An 18027-nucleotide genomic window follows, 5' to 3' on the forward strand; every position below is an offset into this window, starting at 1 on the left:
GATGTAAAAGTAGAAAGTAGCTGATCTGCTGCCTGTGTCTAGATAATATACCTTCACCTGCTTGAAACCTTTCAAAATGGACAAATTAACACGGAAAACGAAGTCTTCAACCTCAGTTTTCACTGAATATTCATAATGCTTAAATAGAGGTCTGATCTCCGATTCAACGTAATTTTTGAGCAGAGTTTCGAAAAATTAGAATCAATTGGAAAATATTGGTAACTTTTGTACTGTTCAACCACTTATCACTTTTCGAGAACAGCAGCGAATCTGGGACGAACTAAGTTTTCTTTTACTTGCTTATTTAGTTTAATATTTTGATTTTTTGTGTCTTGAAACTAAGAGAGTCTAAATTTTTCATTCTTTCAGTTTCTACGTTTATTACAGGAAACAATATGAACAAAAAAACTAAAATCGGTTGTTTCAGAAACCGTGTATTTTGAGCGGTTTTAACACTATAATACACCCCACTTCCGTGGCCGTTCACGTTCATTTTTGCGATGACAGTCGACTCGGACCAGTTCGGCTCTTGATGGTAGAGAAAATTTTAATGCCCGGCATTTGTCTGATAAGGGAATGAGAAGTGACGGCATAATGTTTCTGAGCATCACACATTGTGTAGATGTTGCGAGTCCAATTCCAAACCTTTCTGCAGTTTCATGTGGAACGAGGACAAGTGACTGTTAATGATGATGAGACCGTTTGATGGAGATGTTAAGCTCTGCCTGCCTCTTGGTGCCAGTAGAGAGGAGTAGGCTATGAGCGTGCACACGTTGTAACGTTGTTACTTTAATTTGCTATGAAAGCGGTACTGGTAGTCAATAAAAGCAGGTTAAAGCTGTGAGCCGTCTGGGGAAGTTAACCTTGCATTACTGAGCAACTGTTTCACTAGGCATCCAGTCTAGTTTACCGAATTACCAACCAGACTAACATTAATTATAATCTTTTAATAGTCATACGACAACCGGTGATATATATATAAAAAAAGAGAATTTAAATAAACTAAATAAATCATTTTACATTTGGAAATTTATTTTACCATTGATCATTGAAATTTCAGCATATTAAACTTGATTCCTAACTAAACTGGTGCCTTATTTAGGATTGTGGAAATGTGAGATTGTAATCTTACGGAACACATCAAATATGGAGTCAAGACCGGGAGACTGCATACAACACTGCATTCATAAAACAACACACAAAGAACGTTGAAACATATGCAACAGAAAATTAACCACTATCAACCGATTCAATTTTCACCCAAAGAAGTTACGTTCGTAGCACAATCCTGTCCGTCATGCAATTACCACACACTGGTATACTAAATTCATATTAACTCTTTGTGAAATCTTCCCGAAAAGAATAGCTGAGGGCTACTTTGATGATTACACCACATGCTTCACGTGGTCAACTTGGTTTACACAAAGAGTGTAACTCCACAATAATTTTGATAATTAAAATAAATTAGATCGAAAAGCAATTTACAAAAGAAAAACCTCGTCTTACTATTAAGCTGATGGGTCAGACAATTGTATAAGCACGTGGTACAGGTTTCACAAAGTACACCCCACGTGGGTTGAACATAAAGAAAAGTTGCTATATTGAAAATTATTGTCAAGACGAGACGTTATAATCTCACGCACATTCGCATTTAAGATTGATGAACTTAGTTAGAGTTACTGGTCAACACGTGGTTCCACTTTACTCACAAAGTAGTGACAAAACAACTACCGGAATATATTCTGAACTTTACACGAGAATTACACTGCGCTGCAATTTAAGTTAACATTAGATATTTTAGAGCTAAACCTGAAATAAAGGTGATTAAATTTTCAGTTAGGCTGAACTTAAGAAATCCATTGTCCTACGGACTTAGCAGACACGCGCTTAGCCGGAGATCTTACCACTTCAGACGCTCGCCACGGACAGACTGACCTGGTCCCTTTCTGAGGGGTGCCTCACAAATACAAACGGAAGTGGCCAGAGGGGCAGCTTCCTATACCAACATGACAAGAGACGGACAGGACCATACTAAGGATAGAAACCTCTTTGCTTTTAGAAAGCGTAGCTACCTGTTCCGACGTTGGTCCTACTGTTCTCTAGTAGACAGGCCTGTCTGCTACCCTGAGGCATGCAACTAGATATACATTTGCTCATTCATCCTCTCGCACAGAAGGGAAGGAGGTTGACAGTATCTTATCATATACAGTATATAAAAGAAAGAGGATGTAGGTTCCGTATGAGACTGTGTGACATGAATTACATATAAACTGTGTTTTGAAGTGTAGTAGTGTGACAGATCGTTCTTGTTTATGTGTAAAAGTAACACATTCCACTACTCAGTCTCCTCCCAGAAAGTCAGAAACGCCACAGTAAATTTAGAAGAGGAATTTATGCCGTAAATGACAACAGATTTAAGAAATGAACATGAAAGGAATCCAACAGAGACCTTTCATAACCCCAACGCTCCGGGAAAAGACTGTGCAGGGAATTTTCTGGCCATGCTAGGACATTCCCAAGCAGGCTTCTCACACCCTACTTAAACCAAAAGTGTAAAGAAAAGGCAAAAGGTCACCAGCTACTTGCTGAAACACAATAATTTCAACAAATCTTTAATATCTGCCAATTTCAAACAGAAAAAGAACACAATCTGTGACACCTATTTAAAAGATAGTGTAGACCTAATTCGGTCAGCAAGTAAAAACAATGGTTCCTGTGTCATTAATATGAAAACAATTTCTGGTTGTTACCCTTATGGAGTTCACCAGTATTTGCTCATTGCAAGAGCCAACTGATCACAGGAAAATGTATGACTGTTCATTAACAAGCAAAATTTATGAAAATAGCAAAGGTGCCACAGCAATTAAAAAAGAACATGAAAACAACATCAGTATTATAACGCAGAACATTACAATGCACAATCTGCAAAAGCAAAAAAATGATAAGAGAAAAAACATGTTTTACAAAGTGGTTATCGCAAAAAAATTTTATATCTTATAAAACTAATAATTTGTAGAATTAAAATAACTTTGTGGCACTAATTTAATCACTCTACTATATTTCAGTTAATTAGCAAACAATGATCACTGTGTCGTTATACTGAAACCACAATTAATTACGTGATTGTTACCCTTATGGGGTTCCTCACTATAAATATGCCCCATGCAAAGGCTAATCGATCACAGTCCAATGAGAATGAAAAGCTATCTGACTGATAAACGAAGCAATGCCACAGCAATGAATTTACGAAACAAAATATCACAAATCTAATACATCACACATAAACAAACATTGATAAATAAAACAGCTCTGAAAGTACAATAGTCAACGTCTAAAAAAAACACCAATAAATAAAACACCTGCAAAATACAAGAGTCGAAGTCTAAAAAAAACAATAAATAGAACACCTGCAAAATACAAGAGTCAGTCTAATAAACACGAATAAATCGAACTCCTGCAAAACACACGAGTCAGAGTTTCTCTGACAGAAACACACGTATATGCATTGGACTAAGAACCGTATAATCACTGTTCACTGGCACAGTCAGTAGCTCCACTGTTCCGAGGCACAATATAGGAGGGGGGGGGGGGTTCGTCACCGCAGCTGTCAGTAGGGATTTTTTGTCCATCTGTTGCGTGCAATCCCGCCGTCTCTGCCCTCTCATGAAGTTTCTCTTGGTGGCCCATGTCACGTAGTACATCTCGATTTGGTTCCATGTTTGTGTTGTGAAATTCGTGTGGTATCCTCGTTTGACATGCCAGGTTGATATTCCTGGGCAAGGATGACACTTAATGGCTCTTCTTTGTGCAACCCTTAGCGACCAGAGAACATCGAACCATGATTTACTGTCGCTTGACAGTGGGCATCCGTCAGGGAATGTTGATAGGCGTCGTTGAAGTCTGCCAATTTCTCTGGACAGTACGTGTCAAAAGGCTCCACGCCCCTTGTGTTGTTACATTCTTGAGTTATCCTCAATTGGCTCGCCGGTTTGATATTCCTGGGCGAGGATGACACTTAATGGCACTTCTTTGTACCACCCTTAGCAACCAGAGAACACCGAACCATGACATTGTCGCTTGACAATGGGCTTCCGCCAAGAAATGTTGATAGTTGTCGTTGACGTCTGAAAGTTTCTCTGGACAGTACCTGCCAAAGGGCTCCACGCCCCTTTATCCCCTGTCTTCTGTCGTTTCACCGCGGCCGTCTCGTCATGGTCGCGAGCGTGTGGTGCGTTGCCAGCAGATGGATTTCCGCGCGGTGGACTGCTCGCCCATCTTAGGTCATCGCCCCCACGAAGGGTCCACTGGTGCGGCCAGCCATTAGCTCTCCGGGTGCAAGGAAAAGTGTTTGTCCCTTACCCTTCTTTTGTTGTGACCGCGCTCCCGAAGTGGCCCGGTTGACAGTGCGTCCTGCTGGGACACCCGTTTGTTTACAACTAGTCCTCCTCCTCGCTGCTCCCGCTGTCTCGTAAGAGTTTAGCCGGTTCGCTTTCACGTTCTCAACTGCATTCACAGAAATTGTTCATCATAGTTATGTGATTACAAAATGTCATACATAATACCACTGAGTATCGTCTTTCACAATTTTTAAGAACAAAAGTGAGACTTAATTTTTTTTAAAATAAAAAAGTTAGATGAATCGACAATATAAAAATAAAAGTTAAATGACTCGACAATATAAAAAAAGTGAAATGACTTGACAGTAAAAATAAAAATTAAATGAACTGACAATATAATAACTAAATCCACATCACTAATGTGGTTCACTTGCGTTTTAATAAATCAAATGCTACTTATTAATTCACTAAAATGAATAGGATTATGCCTTGTGCAAGTATAGGTCAATAGGTCAGGGCAGCATAGGGTTCACATGTTATTTACACACACACACACACACACACACACACACACACACACACACACACACGCACACCTGTTGTCTATACTACAAACTAACTACCCATAAACATGCATTACTCAAAATTTTACTTCAATCCACTACTAGTTAATCCAACAAGCTACTTCAATACTACTCCAACACAGTGTTTATACCACTACAACATTGTTCTAATTAGTCCTCTTCCTGACGCTCGCGGCATACGTCTTGTCACATGATAAATATGGAGAAACTTTCCTTAAACATACACAGTAAAAAGAACAATAGTTATTTACACGCAAAATTATTTATACCAGTTCACGCACCTGATAAGAGACTCGCAATTATACATTTATCATACTCATATGTTCATACATAAAACGGTAAGACAATTTCATCTAAGATTACGCTATCACAAGAATTAATCACACAGATGACTCTGAGAAGGATAAAATATTTTCCTACTACAGGTTATATTACATTTTCTTACCCATTTTGTTCCAATTTCGTTCCTTCTTTAAGTTACCTTTCGCTTCCAAATCAGTTATTTCGCCTGTGGTGGTCATTCTGGATTCATTTCTCATGAATGGCAAAATTGTGGTCTCCTCTATTCCGTAAAACAGTTTCATCTTAACATATTGAACTTACAACAGACACAAAAGATCCGAATCCTCCTGTAGTTTAAATGACAAATGTTTTGCTTCATCCTTATTACCTTAAACCAAGCTTTCCTTCGGTCCCATAATCAAAATTATTTAATCATCCTCTACCTTCAAGAGGGAAATTTCCTCAGTACAAATCATATAGGCTGCAGTGCATCCCGCACCAGCGAAAACAGTAAGCTGTAATGCTCACAGCATCAGCAAAACACATAAACGTCGCTTTTCTAGGACAAGTATTAACGCAGAATAATTTTTCAGGCTTTGGCTCAACATCAATCAAGACTACAAAAAGGATCCATATTTCTGTTCCATTCTCCATTTGCTGAAAAACTGCTCGTATTTGACTAACACAATAATATTTCAGGGCCACGTAAATTACACAATCGACAATTCTTCTTTCACCTTGAAGGGAATCAATATACTGACGAAATCCACAGACAGCACTTTACATACTCAGCTATAAAGAACAAAAAAGACATATATCATCAATATTAACATATCATCGCATATTGAGAAGCCAATGGTTAAACAAACGTATTATCGCATCCTATTTTCAAGATTCTAAACTTACTCATTCCTTTCTCAGAGTTCTCCTATCTTAAAATATTCATACAGCACGCATACTATAGTAAGAGATCCTCATTTATACTGACAGATATAGAATAGTGATAGATAGATAGTAGCACTGAAAGCAGAAAGTCGGAAACAAGGCTACTAACAGCTGGGGACCTGGGTTTGCCAGACTCATAATACCCACAGATCGGATATTCCCCTGAGTTTTGCATTAGTTCAACACAGATCTTGCTTCTCTCAGGAGCAACTCTTTACAATTTACACAAAAAAAAACATAAACAACATTTCACTCGTTCACAAAGAAACCTTTTATGTTCACATTTCAACCAGCCTAAATCCTAATTGCACAAGGAAAGAAAAAAATATTAAAAACATCACTTCAATCAATCACATAGAAAACTCTTTATCATTATTTTTACCAACATATTATTCAAAATGCTATTATCACAAATGTAAACCAATCAATTGTTTTTCTTCACCGTCCTCTCTACTCCTCACTGTCCTTTCTACTCAATGTATGGTTTTACGTTTGACACATGGTGTAGCCCTTTTGATTTCTTCGATCGAAGAGTTTCAACTTCTATGGCGTTTTCATGGGGAATCTTCCTTATCCGATACGGGCCGTTAGAGAGATTAAAAAATTTCTTGCAGACACCTGACCGTTTGTTAGAAAGCTTGTGTGACCTGATAAGAACTTTTTGTCCTACGTGAAACACTGTTTTTCTCACGTTTTTCTTATACGCCTTGACTCTAGCTTCTGCTGCACGCTTGATGTTGCGTAAAGCTAAGTCAACAATTGCCTTCCGGCGTAGTCTCGGCTGTAGTGGCCAAGGCACCACCTCTTTGATTTAGCTCGGGGGCTCCTTGTTTTTTAGCACAGTGATTGGCGGAAGCTTTGTTGACGTATTAGGCAACTCATTAATTATGTTCTGAAATCCTTTTAGGTGTATGTCCCACGATCGGTGATCGCGACTGCAGTATAACCTACATAATTTTCCTAATTCACGCATAATACGCCCACTGGGGTTCGAGCTGGGGTGAAATAGAGATATACACTCCTGGAAATGGAAAAAAGAACACATTGACACCGGTGTGTCAGACCCACCATACTTGCTCCGGACACTGCGAGAGGGCTGTACAAGCAATGATCACACGCACGGCACAGCGGACACACCAGGAACCGCGGTGTTGGCCGTCGAATGGCGCTAGCTGCGCAGCATTTGTGCACCGCCGCCGTCAGTGTCAGCCAGTTTGCCGTGGCATACGGAGCTCCATCGCAGTCTTTAACACTGGTAGCATGCCGCGACAGCGTGGACGTGAACCGTATGTGCAGTTGACGGACTTTGAGCGAGGGCGTATAGTGGGCATGCGGGAGACCGGGTGAACGTACCGCCGAATTGCTCAACACGTGGGGCGTGAGGTCTCCACAGTACATCGATGTTGTCGCCAGTGGTCGGCGGAAGGTGCACGTGCCCGTCGACCTGGGACCGGACCGCAGCGACGCACGGATGCACGCCAAGACCGTAGGATCCTACGCAGTGCCGTAGGGGACCGCACCGCCACTTCCCAGCAAATTAGGGACACTGTTGCTCCTGGGGTATCGGCGAGGACCATTCGCAACCGTCTCCATGAAGCTGGGCTACGGTCCCGCAAACCGTTAGGCCGTCTTCCGCTCACGCCCCAACATCGTGCAGCCCGCCTCCAGTGGTGTCGCGACAGGCGTGAATGGAGGGACGAATGGAGTCGTGTCGTCTTCAGCGATGAGAATCGCTTCTGCCTTGGTGCCAATGATGGTCGTATGCATGTTTGGCGCCGTGCAGGTGAGCGCCACACTCAGGACTGCATACGACCGAGGCACACAGGGCCAACACCCGGCATCATGGTGTGGGGAGCGATCTCCTACACTGGCCATACACCACTGGTGATCGTCGAGGGGACACTGAATAGTGCACGGTACATCCAAACCGTCATCGAACCCATCGTTCTACCATTCCTAGACCGGCAAGGGAACTTGCTGTTCCAACAGGACAATGCACGTCCGCATGTATCCCGTGCCACCCAACGTGCTCTAGAAGGTGTAAGTCAACTACCCTGGCCAGCAAGATCTCCGGATCTGTACCCCATTGAGCATGTTTTGGACTGGATGAAGCGTCGTCTCACGCGGTCTGCACGTCCAGCACGAACGCTGGTCCAACTGAGGCGCCAGGTGGAAATGGCATGGCAAGCCGTTCCACAGGACTACATCCAGCATCTCTACGATCGTCTCCATGGGAGAATAGCAGCCTGCATTGCTGCGAAAGGTGGATATACACTGTACTAGTGCCGACATTGTGCATGCTCTGTTGCCTGTGTCTATGTGCCTGTGGTTCTGTCAGTGTGATCATGTGATGTATCTGACCCCAGGAATGTGTCAATAAAGTTTCCCCTTCCTGGGACAATGAATTCACGGTGTTCTTATTTCAGTTTCCAGGAGTGTATATACATAGGTTTAATTCTTCTCCTTCGAAGCATCCGTGCCAGTATTGCGATCTAAATGTGGTCCATTATCCGAGATAACCCTTTTCACGCTCCCAACTTCATGCAGAAACTGCTTTGCAAATGCAGTTGCCACTGCCCTTCCTGTGGCTCGCTTCAACGGAGTCAGACACACAAACTTGGAGGTTAGCTCCACCGCTACGAAAACATATGCAAAACCTGCTTTAGATCGTATTAGTGGCTCAAATAGATCCACGGCCGCGAGGTCACAAAGTTTGCTTGGTATTATCGGGTGCAATGATGCAGCATAAGTCACTGTGGCCGCCTTTGCTCTCTGACAAGGTCCGCACACTCTAAGTACACAACGAATACGCCGTAGCATGTTATTAAAATAGCATGTCTCTTTCAGTTTTTCACAACATTTCTGTGCTCCGAAGTGACCATAACTCAAATGTATGTACCATATAATTTTGTTTACGAGTTCCTCCGGAATCACCAGCACCCATCTGGAGTCGTCCGGGGCTCGTTTCTTGAATAGTATTCTATTGCGCACTAAGTAGTACTGTCGTATTCCTACATTCTCCTTGTCCTCCCACTTCTTCTTTACATCTTTCAATACTGCGTCCTTATCCTGTTCGTCCGCTATACTCCCTAAAAAGGTGGTAACAAAATTCTCGAACGCTACTTCTGTAAGTATAGGATGCTAAAATTATTTTCACCGAGTTCCCCTTCTTCTGTGTGAACCAAACCTATAGGAATGCGCGATAAAGCGTCAGCAATTACATTTTTCTGTCCAGGAATGTATTCTACAGTGAAATTATATTCCTGTAGGTACAGTGCCCAGCGTCCTAGTCTCCCATGCGTGATTTTTGTGCTCATAAGAAATTGGAGTGCACGATGGTCAGTGTACACCCTGGTGGTCCTCCCAAATAAGAAATACCTAAATTTTGAGAATGCCCAAACTATCGCGAGTACTTCGAGTTCCGTCACGGAATAATTTTTTTCACATCGAGAGAGCACCCTGCTCCCAAACGAAATTGTTTTCCAAGTTGTAATATCATCATTTCCTTCCGTTTGAAACAGTACCGCACCTAATCCTAACAAGGAACTGTCCGTCATTAAACAGAATTCTTGTGTCAGGTCGGGATGCACGAGGATGGGAGCCTCTACCAATGCCTTTTTCAATTTATAAAATTCATCCTGTGCCTCTTGATCCCAGACCCAAAAAACGTTCTTCCCTGTTAGTCCACATAGACGGGGTGTACCAAGTACACTAAAATTTATAAATCGCTTATAAAAATTACACAGGCCTAAGAATGCTCGCAACTGTTTTTTATTTGTCGGCATTGCACACTCCGCTATCGCCGCAATTTTCTCCGGGTCAGGTCGTATTCCATTTGCTGAGACAATATGGCCTAAGAATTTTATGTTCTCTCGTCCGAACTGTGACTTATCTAAGTTGACTGTTACACCTGCCTTCTCAAAAACATCCAGTAGTCTGTTCAGAACGTCATTATGGTCCTCCCACGACTTTTCCGCAATTAATATGTCATCCACGTAAATTGTCACTCGCTGTTTCAAATCATCAGGTGAAGTGCTATTTAATCCCCTTATAAAAGCAGCTGATGAGACGTTTAGTCCGAACAGGAGACGCCGGAATTGGAAACAATTTCCGTAACACAGGAACGCTGTATATAATCTGCAAGATGGGTGTAGCACGATTTGCCAAAAACTCGAGTGGAGGTCGACAGATGATAGTACTTTTACCCCGTGGAAACGTTGTAAGAGCTCCTCAAGGCTCTCAGGCCTGTCCGTTTCCGGCATAATAATTGTGTTTATCTGTCTCGAGTCTAGCACCAAACGAACTGAGTTGTCGCGTTTTGGTACGACAAGCAAGGGTGAGTTGTACGAGCTTACTGCCCGCTCAATTATTCCTTGTTCTAACATCTTGTTTATTTCCTTCTCCACCTGGGCTTTATATGCCACGGGAATAGGGTATGGTCTAACAGGAAACTTCTGATGGTCACGTACTCTGAATTGGTAAGTAAAACCCTTAATCGCCCCCGGAGTCTCAGAAAATACCCGTTCATGATTCCTAAGTAGGCAATACAATTTCTCCTTTTCCCTGTCCGTGGTTCTGACACCCGCGATGCTCTTTCTCTGTGCATCAGCAAAAACAACATCTTTCCCCTGCTCACCATACGTAGAGCACGACTCACTTACATAGTTCACGAGTAGCTCCAATCTGGGTTGCGACTCGGTTTGAACTTGAAATTTTAGGCAACTAATTTCTGACTCGGTACGTAATATGCATTCATCAAATACTAAATTAATTGGCTGATCCCCAACTTGAACTGTCATTACGCCTCCACCCATGTCAATTACTGCATGGTGGGCATTCATGAAGTCATTTCCTAAAATCATTGCCACATTCAGCATTGGAAGCACAAAGAAGTTGCACTCAAACTCTCTTCCCTGGCAGGTAAAATTAAGCCGAGTCTGCCTTCGGATTTCTACGCTCTTACCGTAGATTGCGCACTTCACCTTTATTCCTCGCACTTGAAAAACGGGCCAAGTCCGAATCGCTTCGCATTTTTGAAATGCTGCCTCGCTCACTATCGAGAAAGGGCTTCCAGTGTCAATGACACACTTAAAACATATTTCATTTACTGCAACTGTCACGACTGGATTTATGCCGGAAATTTTAGCACTCGTAGTTTCTTGCAACAAATCCTCTCTAATATCTTCCCTCTCTATATACCGTATGCACTCCTTTGCCATGTCGCTCATTTGTTCAGATTGGGCGCCTTCTGCGCTGATCGTTTGTCATTGCCGGTTTTGTTCATTTCCATTTGCTGAATTATGTCTAGGGTTAGCCGGCCGAATTTCAACATCATGAGGTGCTCCGCCTACAGTCCTATTCCCACCGTGTTCACCGTAGTATCGATTCTGGTTGCCGTAACTGTTGCGTTCACGATCCTGTCTACGTCCTCGATCATTTCCGTTGTTCCACCTGTGTTCGCGACTGTTACCCCAGTTTCTATACGGCCTGCCCCGATTATTGTTCCGTTCGCGTCGCGACGACCAGTCACGTCGTTGATTGGTACGACGGCCACGACTGCAATCGCGCTGCTGTGCCCCGTAATAACTTTGTGCCTGATTAGGCGGGCATTCTGCTGTATTATATTCCAATTCTTGGAGAAGTGTCTTAAACGTTTCCACGTCCTCTTTGCATCGTCCCGCAAGAATGACGTGGCGCAAGTGCATCGGTAATTTGGTGATGCATATCCTAATTAGTTCTGCAGGTCCGTATGGATCGTATAGAAATTGATTCGCCTGCAGCATGTGGTCGAATTGGCGTGCTGGGCTGCCGAAACCAGACTGGTTCAAATTTGGCAGCATGCTTGACCCTATATTGTGCTGCTTCCGACCAATAGGCGGACAGAAAGGCTTGTCGAAACTCCCGAGTGGAGTTTGCAGTGACGTGCTGCCGACCTCATGCGAATCGCCGGTTCGCCTTCCAAATAGCCACACATATATTCTATCTTATGTGAATCTGCCCAGTCGGGGGGAAGACAGAACTCAAATTGCTCGAGCCATGTTCGTGGATGTATTCCTTTTTGCGAATTTCGAAATATCTCAAACTTTCTCACCGTAAGGAAATGTTTGAAATCAAATCCCCGCATTTCCTCCCGGCGAGGCCCTTGATTGTATCTATTTTTCTCATGTCTGCCCCTCAAAATACATTCTTCCCTGTCATCAAAATCTCCCTCGTGGCCGGAGTCCCTCTCTGCACTGTCCGTACGGCTATTTATAGTGCTATTGGCGAGTTCGGAATCACACGTCATGAGGTTTTCCAGACGCGCCACGCGTTCTTGTAATTCGCCTGTTACAGCTTTGTGCCGCCTGTTCACTTCGAACTGTCCGTTCTGAAATCCAAGAAGGGAACGCACTTCTTCGGTATCTGCGGCCACTACCGGTGTAGCATTGTTCTCGCTTTCCGTCACCTTCATCGTGCCTACGATGTCCGCTAATGCCGCAATCTTATCATGTATTTGTCTGTTGTCCTCCGCCCCAGTCTGCTTCAATTGTTCTACTTGCTGTTCGAGTGCGTGAATCGCTCGACCGTTGTCCGCTACTGTGTTGTTAATGGACGTGGGACAATGCGTTTCCGCCTCCTGGACCCTGGAAAGTACCTGCTGATGTTCGCTTTGGCATTCTTCTCTCAGCGCTTGGAAATTCCTAAGTAGCTGTTCTTCGCGCTCTTTCGATTCCACATCGCGACTCCGCTTGCCCTGTTCTAAGGCTTGCAGACAATCATCGATTTGTTCAAATGTACGGCCTAATTCTTTCATATTATCACTTTTTATTTCACTTGCCAGATTGTTTATTCTTTGTGAGATATCATCAGACACTCTCTGCATCGACTTGTCGACTTAATTTGTCTGCTGGTTTTTCGTCTATTTGTTCGCCTAGCTCGCGGATCGATTTTTCAGATTTCTGCGTCATTTGTTCGCCTAGCTCTTGGATCGATTTTTCAGATTTCTGCGTCATTTGTTCGCCTAGCTCTCGGATCGATTTTTCGGATGATTCTTTTTGTTCTCGGAACGATTTTCTGATTTCTGCGTCATTTGTTCCCCTAGCTCGCGGATCGATTTTTCAGATTTCTCTGCGTTTTCTTTATTTTGTTGCAATAAGGCTTTCATGAGTTCTGCCAAATCAATTTGGTTAGTTGGAGGCAAATTAATTTCTGGCTCTGCTGTGAGCCCGTTCGTCCTGTTTTGCATTTCGTCTGAAGTATTCCCCATTGCATTTTCGGAACCGTCTGACGCGTTAATATTGGAAATCAAATTATACCCATGGTCCATGTTGCTTACGTTGTTGGACCGCCTACTTTAGCTTGGTTACGTGTCTGCATTAGTTCAATTTATACCCGGTATGCAACACACTAGTCACAATAAATGTATCCCCCAAAAATTTCGACAGTTACACGACAGGTACCCAACCTAGTACGCACTTTTTCACACGCAAAACAAATTTTTATCTTTGATCGAAACAGTGCAATGTACAAGCGAGAAAAAAAAATACACACACACATATAAAACACACAAATATAGAAAACAAAACAACAAGACAAACAACACAACGCCGCTCAACAACGCAGTGAATCTTTTGAAAGTCTCCTCAGCAACAACGCAGAAGTTGTTTGAGCGCTGTAGGGGAAAAAAATTAAGATTATACAACGCTTGCAATCTAACGTTTCAGAGTTTCCAGAGTCTAGCGGGATCACAGAACAGGGTCGCCATGTGTAACGTTGTTACTTTAATTTGCTATGAAAGCGGTACTGATAGTCAATAAAAGCAGGTTAAAGCTGTGAGCCGTCTGGGGAAGTTAACCTTGCATTACTGAGCAACTGTTTCACCAGGCATCCAGTCTAGCTTACCGAATTACCAACCAGACTAACATTAATTATAATCTTTTAATAGTCATACGACAACTGGTGATATATATATATAAAAAGAGAATTTAAATAAAAAGAAATAAATCAGTTTATATTTGGAAATTTATTTCATCATTGATCATTGAAATTTCAGCATATTAAACTTGATTCCTAACTAAACTGGTGCCTTATTTAGGATTGTGGAAATGTGAGATTGTAATCTTACGGAACACATCAAATATGGAGCCAAGACCGGGAGACTGCATACAACACTGCATTCATAAAACAACACACAAAGAACGTTGAAACATATGCAACAGAAAATTAACCACTACCAACCAATTCAATTTTCACCCAAAGAAGTTCCGTTCGTAGCACAATCCTGTCCGTCATGTAATTACCACACGCTGGTATACTAAATTCATACTAACTCTTTGTGAAATCTTCCCGAAAAGAATAGCTGAGGGCTACTTTGATGATTACACCACATTCTTCACGTGGTCAACTTGGTTTACACAAAGAGTGTAACTCCCTAATAATTTTGATAATTAAAATAAATTAGATCGAAAAGCAATTTACAAAAGAAAAACCTCGTCTTACTATTAACCTGATGGGTCAAACAAATGTATAAGCACGTGGTACTGGTTTCACAAAGTACACCCCACGTGGGTTGAACATAAAGAAAAGTTGCTATATTGAAAATTATTGTCAAGACGAGACGTTATAATCTCACGCACATTCGCATTTAAGATTGATGAACTTAGTTAGAGTTACTGATCAACACGTGGTTCCACTTTACTCACAAAGTAGTGACAAAACAACTACCGGAATATATTCTGAACTTTACACGAGAATTACACTGCGCTGCAATTTAAGTTAACATTAGATATTTTAGAGCTAAACCTGAAATAAAGGTGATTAAATTTTCAGTTAGGCTGAACTTAAGAAATCCATTGTCCTACGGACTTAGCAGACACGTGCTTAGCCGGAGATCTTACCACTTCAGACGCTCGCCGCGGACAGACTGACCTGGTCCCTTTCTGAGGGGTGCCTCACAAATACAAACGGAAGTGGCCAGAGGGGCAGCTTCCTATACCAACATGACAAGAGACGGACAGGACCATACTAAGGATAGAAACCTCTTTGCTTTTAGAAAGCGTAGCTACCTGTTCCGACGTTGGTCCTACTGTTCTCTAGTAGACAGGCTTGTCTGCTACCCTGAGGCATGCAACTAGAAATACATTTGCTCATTCATCCTCTCACACAGAAGGGAAGGGGGTTGACAGTATCTTATCATATACAGTATATAAAACAAAGAGGATGTAGGTTCCGTATGAGACTGTGTGACATGAATTACATATAAACTGTGTTTTAAAGTGTAGTAGTGTGACAGATCGTTCTTGTTTATGTGTAAAAGTAACACATTCCACTACTCAGTCTCCTCCCAGAAAGTCAGAAACGCCACAGTAAATTTAGAAGAGGAATTTATGCCGTAAATGACAACAGATTTAAGAAATTAACATGAAAGGAATCCAACAGAGACCTTTCAACGTTTCAATCTCACTCTTCCCTTATTTAATTAATACAGCATGATACCACACTCTACACGTTAATTTTGCCGATATTCATAGGGCAGCTTCTGACGGTGCCCATCACAACCTGTAGGAAATTTTACGAATGTTTTGCAGTTTGGTTCCAATTAAAGTTTGATTTGAATATGCATGCACATATAGTTACTACGTTAGGCAGTGACCACTGACGAGGGCCGAAAAACAAATCTCTTTATGTATTTACTGTATTACTACTATCTCTAATTACATCGAAACTGATATTACATGAAACAATTTTTCGGTGTCACGCCAATCGGAAAAGAGCAAGTGGTACCACAAGGACCCACGAAAATATTATACTGCACTGGAATGTCAATCGGCGTCAAGCAACACTGTGTATCACTTATGTTTCAGATACAAGAATTTAGAGAGCGGCGTGCGATTTCATCTAACTTTTGTCACATGATATGTGGTTTAATCTGCCAGGAAGTTTCATATCAGCGCACACTCCGCTGCAGAGTGAAAATCTCATTCTGGAAACATCCCCCAGGCTGTGGCTAAGCCATGTCTCCGCTATATCCTTTCTTTCAGGAGTGCTAGTTCTGCATGGTTCGCAGGAGAGCTTCTGTAAAGTTTGGAAGGTAGGAGACGAGATACTGGCAGAAGTAAAGCTGTGAGTACCGGGCGTGAGTCGAGCTTCGGTAGCTCAGTTGGTAGAGCACTTGCCCGCGAAAGGCAAAGGTCCCGAGTTCGAGTCTCGGTCGGGCACACAGTTTTAATCCGCCAGGAAGTTTCAACTTAAAAGTTGTATAACGAGCAGCCTATTCCCAACGATGAGGTATTTACACAGTTTTGAATTTTAAGGACACAGTATAGTTGATAGCTCCTCCCGATATCTTATAACGACTGTACCAGTGGCCACGCTGCGAGTAATAGCGACCTACCCAGAAAATCTTACTACAGCCAATGAAAGTGTCTACTACAGGAGATCAGGACAACAAAAATAAGCTCCCTGTGCAACGTGTTCTCCAGAGTAATTCTAAGTTAGCGTCAGTACTACCTACGGGTAAGCGATGGGACATATTCTTGAGCGTACAAGGAGGTAGCTAGCAAGTAACATCCCTGCTTTGCAGCATACCACGAGTTTTGGATTAGACATTAGAATCTTATTTCAGTAAAAAGCGATAAAAGGCGAGTGTTCCTTTGAGACTACTGTGATGGATTAAAAGCAATGGAGGAAGTTAAAAGATAGTATAGGTTACTTGCGAGTGGTGAAAGTGGTACACGAATTACACAACCTTCATTCCGGATGATATGGAAGGAAGACGAACGGGATGTGGTTTCTCGAGGGACCTGAGGAAAGAAGAGGAAGTATTGGAGACGATGGTGAGAACAACGTGGGAGTGCTGCAGCCGAGGGCAGCTGCAGAGATGGAATATCGACTTGGTGTGGCGCAACCAGACGCACCATAAACGATAATTCCGCAGACGCCTGTGATATCTGTTTCTTTTATCAGAGATAAGCAAAGTACCCGGTGTTGCCAGGCTACGTACATTTTCCCCCTCTGTCTGCCCATCTGCTCTGTCCACTTCCTCCACCTGCTCAACTTCTCTTCATGCCTCTCTCTCTGTCCATCTCCTCCCACTCCCCCTTCTGTCAATCTGCTCCTCTTCCTGCCGGTCGCTGTGGCCGAGCGGTTCTAGGCGCTTTAGTGTAGAACCGCGCTGCTGCTACGGTCGCAGGTTAGAATCCTTCCTCGGGCATGGATGTGTGTGATGTCCTTAGGTTAGTTAAGTTTAAGTAGTTGTAAGTCTAGAGGACTGATGACATCAGATGTTAAGTCCCATAGTGCTTAGAGCCATTTGAACCATTTTGTAGCTCTTCCTCTGCCCATCTATCACCTCTTCCCCCTCCTGCAGTTCACCTCCTCCTCCCTCATCTGTCTGTCCATCTCGTCCTCCTCCCTTTCTCTGTCCATCCCCTCCTCTAACGTTTCTCTGTCCATATCTTCCTCTACCAAGACAGCAACGTTTTGCAGAAGTTCGAAATACACTGCGTGCTTCAATGCGAGTTGCTTGTAATAATTGCCACAACGAAACTCTGCCTCGGAATCTGGCAGAAAATCCGAAGAGATTCTGGCCATAAATAAAGCACACCAGCGGCAAGACGCAATCAATACCTTCACTGCGCGATAACAATGGTGAAGTCACTGATGACAGTGCCACTAAAGCAGAGTTATTAAACAAGATTTTCCCAAACTCCTTCACCAAAGAAGACGAAGTAAATATCCTGAATTCCAACCAAGAACAACTGCCAAGACGAGAAACACAGAAGCAGATATCCTCGGTGTAGCAAAGCTGCTTAAAGGAGAGGCCTCCGGTCGAGATTGTATACCGGTCAGGTTCTTTTCAGATTATGTTGATACAATAGCTCCATATTTAGCAGTTATAT

Source organism: Schistocerca piceifrons, chromosome X, assembly GCF_021461385.2.
Source record: "Schistocerca piceifrons isolate TAMUIC-IGC-003096 chromosome X, iqSchPice1.1, whole genome shotgun sequence".
In the NCBI taxonomy this organism is placed as follows: domain Eukaryota; kingdom Metazoa; phylum Arthropoda; class Insecta; order Orthoptera; family Acrididae; genus Schistocerca; species Schistocerca piceifrons.